Below are 6,000 nucleotides of genomic sequence, written 5' to 3'. Positions count from 1 at the left end.
TGAAATGCTTCCCAAGCTGTTAAAACTAATGTACAATGAACAAATACAATTCGCAGATACGTTATCGGAGTTCTATTCTAAATAGAATCCCATCTAACATGTTCCCTTTTTCTTTATTTAAATGAAATTGGGGAATTTTTTTAGTTATTTTTTGAGTTGTTTAAGTTCAGCCTTTTGTTGAAATCTGCTATGATCTGTAGTGTTGTTGTAGATAGTAATTGTTCTATTATTGCAATTGAGATCATTCTTAATAAAAAAAAAAAAATTATTCAACTCTTCCTAAATGCTTTTTATTCTTAAGTAATACTGTCCACCAATATTGTTAAGCATCTACTACCAATCCAATTTAGTACACAATCGAGTAAGTAAACAAAAACAAAATGAGCAAAATTTTAGGTTTCAATGGAATTTTGATCGTTTTTTAGGTTCCGGGGGTATTTTGGTCATTTTTGGGTTTTAAAGGTATTTCGTTCAATTTTTAGGTTTAGGGGGGTACTTTGGTTTTTTTTTAGGTTTTGAGGGTATTTCTGTCATTTGACGGGTTTAGGGAGTATTTTGGTCATTTTAATGTTTTAGAGGTATTTTGGTCATTTTTTAGATTTAGGGGGTATTTTGGTCATTTTAAGATTTCGGGGGGTATTTATTTCATTTTTAGGTTTAGGATGTATTTTGGTAATTTTGGAGGTTTTATGGGTATTTTGGTCTTTTTAGCGGTTTTGAGGTACTTTAGAGTTTGGTGATTTGTAGAAATGATATTTAGGCTTAATTGGGTACCTAGTTAAAAGCCAATTAACGTTAGTTATAATTGGGTCTAATTGGGTTACTACCCATTTAACCCAATTAATAATTGGGTGGGTTTAGGTCATATTTTAGTTGGTGGGTTTGCGTGGGAAAATGGGCATGGGTTGATTTTGCCAACTCGACTCGACCCATGGATAGCCCTGAACATCACCATCATCAACCAAAACCAAAAGCCCATTCAATTGTATCTCTTTCACAGAGTCACTAAATTACATGCCAATCCTTCTGTAAAAAAAATATTTCGAGGCTGCTAGATTTATCCATTTAGCTTGGTACTTACACACCTAACACGTATCTATAGTACTATTTAAAGATATTGCCCTGTTTGGGATCGTCTATTTAGATGTCCAAAATACCCTCAAATTCATCTGTTTCTAAGGCTTAAATCATAGGGTTAGACATGTAAAATTAGTACTTCAAAACCACCTAATTTTTGTCCAACTTAAAAAAAAATAAAAAATAAAAAGTTTTTTATCCCACCTCCACATTTCTCTCTCGCATTAGTAGTCAAGTACTAATACAACTTCTTCTTAAAATAAAAAATAAAATAAAGCTCCCATGAGTAAAACGTGTGGACCCAAAAAATAAAAAATGAAAAGCATCATCGCACATGCGAAGCACATGTGATGAGGCTAGTTACTTTTAATCAAGCTTATGAGAATCATTTCTAACTTAAAGAGTAAAGACTAAAAGCCAGGCCAAGCACCCTACCATTTCAGTAAATCGCATGCTAGTGTTCTCATATGCCATAAGTAATAAGAAAATCAGGTGATATAACTCGAATAGAAACAGCATCACTAGCACTGCTACCACAAAGACACCATGCCTAAGAGGGATAGTGCTCGAATTCCTAACCTAAGAACATCTTTAACAGGTTCCTAAGTGTCAGCAGTAGTCTTACAAAATATTCAGACAATTAGAATATTCATATAAACTGAAAAAATAACACGAGTTTGTAGCAAGGTTCTACTAGACAAGCTAGAAGTCACAGATTATGAGAGGATTTACAATTCCCTACATTGTAAGAACAATATTTCTTAAAAAATCTTTTTGTATGAAGATCCTTTAAACCTCTTAATCTTGACAATATTTAAGCAACGACACCAGAAAGGAATTGGAAGCTCTCCAAGATTTTTGTGTTCTCGTTAAAATATTTCTCTAGCCCTATTTCCTCTGCCTTTAGTGTTTCTTTATCCGCAGCAATCCTAGAGTTTTCAGTTATCACAGACTTTAGGCAATGCCTCCAACACGGAACTAGAAGGAGTTTGCAACAGCTAGGCTTTTCCCCTCTAGGAATAGGCTTTTCATAGGAGAACTGAAATCAAGTAAAGAGTTGGTAACACTATCAAAATGCTAAAAAAAAAAGGTTTAAGAGATTGGATGTAGTTAAATTAGTCTACTTTTGTGACAAAATGAATCATATTTATCAAATTATGAAGCACTGACGGTTATTGGGAAATATTTATTTTTATAAATATACTCGTTTAGAATACCATGATTATAACTTTTAGCATCTACTCCAAGAAACTAGCAAATTAGGTATAATAGGAGATATATAGGACACATACAAACTTCCAAGATAGTAAGGAAAATGATAGAAGTCTTATCATCATAACCTTCTTTCGCTCTAGATATATGGTAGTTTCAATGATATGATTTGGAGTAGCAGTGCATTCTAAGCCTAACAAATAAGGTGGTTCAAAAGAGGTGGTGATACTAAGCCAAAACCCAACCTAAAGGTGGTTCAAAAGTAGACTATCTGCATGGAAGAACTATGCCCCTAAGAGAGTCATGGCAATAGAAGGGGCTATAAGTACAATGTCTAAAGATGATGACTTGAAATCTTCAGTCCTTCTAGTGTACAACAATGGTCTACGCTCAAGTACTCGATTAGTGGAAGTTGAGAAAAATGATTGTGGAACCACTTCTCTGTTATGTTTGGTGCACTAAATTTTAACATTCTCAGATTATTACAAGGAAGCAGATTGACCTCACATTGTTCAGGCTAATGTGTAATTACAAGACAAAGATTTGATGCTTCAACTCAACTCTCACAAGATCATCGTTGAGTTCCACCTCAATCAACTTGGCTTTAATAAGACCGAAGAACTTTATACTTTCCAATTCATGGCACTTCATAAATTTCATTTCTTCTATCACATGACTCCCAGCAACTAGTTTTTGAATAGTTTATCATCTGCATCAATGCAAGCTAAAGACAGTGTTTTCAAAGAGGATAAGTTTATATTACCACAGTTTGTGTCCAACTTACACCAACATAGAGTCAACACAGTTATGGATTCTGCATCCAAAACACTTTGACGTAATTGATACCTTTCATAATAGTAATCTTGATCAAATATACAGTATCCAGGAACAAAGATTGGGGATAGCTTTCGACATCACTCTTAACCACATAGTTAATCCAACGATCAACAAGAGAAAATGATTTGCGATTATCAAAGTAGTGAATAAGTGAAAATTCCTTTATACTTAGCCTCCTTACAATGCCTTCCTAAAGTTCTTTCCCCCAAGATATAAAATTCCCATAACTTTCTCTAGATATCCATATTTTTCAGCACCTCGAAAGAACCAAACAAGGTTGTGTGAACTTTTAGAACTGGGATTGCAGACCACACATGTTTCCATCTCTTAAATGGTATAGAGGATTGAAAAACTTCATTGATGGAAAGCTAAGACAGAATATGTTGTTGAAGATAGTCTAGTAGTTCAAACACCCTGTCCACATCTATGTTGTTCTTGTGATCCATAACGTGGGAAGCTTCCTTTGCATGTATTAACAAAGAATACAATATTTTCTTTTGTTTTTACCAATGTAATAGGAATAGGATTCCTATACCTATAGGAAATAAAATAGATTTTGTCAATGGTTGTTTGTTTGTTTGTTTGTTTGTTTTTTTTTTTTTTTTTTTTTGGTGTCAATGCTTCATTTTTTTAATACACTAATTTTCAATTCAGGTAACATTTAATTTTTTTTTCCATACAATTACTATATATTTTAAAAGTCATGTGTCGGGTCATAGATTGAACCCGATTAATTAATTCAATTACCCAAGTTGATTGATTAGGTCAAATTACATGCCAAATCATGGAAGTGCACACAAATCATCAAATAAACTAAAGTGCAGTGGAAATTAAATTATCATGGTGATTTGTTGACTAATGGGAAAAACCTCTCGCAAGGCAAAAACCCTATCGGGTGATTTTTGGGTTGGGATTTGTACTTGGACGTTTTTCACACTTATATTCTAAAGAAAATTCATTTCAAATTGATAATTAAGTCCTCAAAAGAATAATTATTTGAAAGATAATTACTTCTAAAATCCTAATTATCAATAATTCCCACATTATCAGATTATCCCTTTTATTCCTATGCAACCAAACTCATTTTAACCAATTCAACAACCAATCTCATAAATTATTTAATTAATTTTAATTATTTACTAATCAAAATTAATTTCAATTAATCATGAAAGCTCGAAAATGTGTTAAAACACAAGAGCTGTTTAGACCCCCAAAATAAAAATTACGGCTAGATTGCTTTTACTCTAACTTATCTAAGTGCGGAAACAAGAGTAAATAAAATGCAATCAACAGATACTACTCTAGTGCATAAACAAGAACAGCAAACAATACAAGTAAAGCACAAGAGTAAGGGAAGAGAGAATGCAAACACAAGATAACATCCTGATGTGTTATCGAAGAGGAAACCGAAGAACTCGACGAAAAACCTCTCCGTCGCCCTCCAAGCGGTAAATTGATCCACTAGACAATAAGTTGGGATACACGAACAGCAAGAGACCCTCCAAGCCTAATCAACCCAATGTACCTAAGCCCTTCAAGTTCTTACTCCAACAAGGCTTCTCGGAACCATGTCTTGTCTAGCTTTCCGGATCCCGCAATACGCCCGATTACATCCGCCAAGCCTCACCGGCTTCTTTTGGCTTAGTCCCCAAAGCTTCCCAAGCTCCAAAACACTCTCTACACTCTGAAAAGGTGTGGGTTGTGTTTGGGTACAAATCTCCTCTCAAGGTATGACAATGGGAGAGGGAAGGAGAAGAGGCTAGAATGATTTCTCACTAAGGATGAGTAGCTCTCTCTCTAAAAGATGGGTGTGTGTGTTGTAGAAAACCTATCTAGGGTTTTTCTCTCTTAATGGCCTCTTTTACTTTTGTGGGTAATGAGGGTATATATAGTATGGGTGAAAGGTAAAAAAGTCACACTTAAAATTCTTCCAGGCAGAGAGTTTCGCGACTACCTTGCAGGAAGGCCATACCTGCGAGACACTTGCGAAACTGACAGCCTGACATAACTCTTCAGCTTCCAGTCATGTGCTTCTCATGTGGCTACTTCACAGGTTGGCTTCTCGCGAGCTTCTCACGAAATCCACTTGATCTTCAATTAAGCTTGAGTCTTCACCAACTTAATACTAAACCCAATACAATAAAATCCCACAAAATACAAGGAACAAAATTAAAGCGATTACAACACTTTTTGTCATGGAATAAGCCAACATTAAAACGTAGTTATAAATTACAACTTTACAAATCAAATGTGATCGGTTTCACCCAAATGAAATGCATTCAAATTGTGAAAATTTGATCTCGTGATACCTTTCAATTCAATGGTCCGATTTGAGAACCGAACATATTGGTCACAATCGTTAGAATCTCAAGATCATTTTTATGATATGTGATGAATGATTTGATGCATGAAATGCATTTATAATTTTTGGGGTACTTAGAATGATCATTTCAATCATCTTCCAAAATTAAATTAAGAGCGCAAAATTTAGTGTCTACATATATATATATATATATATATATATATATATAATAAAAAACACACACACAAAATCATGGCTTCATACCAACTGAAACTTCAATTTCGGCTGGAATTCACCGAAACAGTCTGGAATGACCCAGAATTTCATCCGAGGTGGAACAAACTTATTTTGGTTTGCATACCGAAATGGTATTTTCCTGCCATTTAGACTTAAATGGAATGAAATTAAGGACATTGCTAAAATAAGAACAAAATATAAAAAATCTATAATCATGTTAAGACATCAAACAAAGATCATAATAATCATTGAACAAATATGAATATTCAAACTAACATCACACCAAGAACATGTAAATCTAACATAAGAACAAAATAAGGACACAAATAAATAGA

The sequence above is a fragment of the Quercus robur genome, chromosome 3 (genome assembly GCF_932294415.1).
Source record: "Quercus robur chromosome 3, dhQueRobu3.1, whole genome shotgun sequence".
Taxonomy (NCBI): Eukaryota; Viridiplantae; Streptophyta; class Magnoliopsida; order Fagales; family Fagaceae; genus Quercus; species Quercus robur.
The sequence above is the reverse complement of the archived record's forward strand: the minus strand, read 5'-3'. Positions refer to the sequence as shown.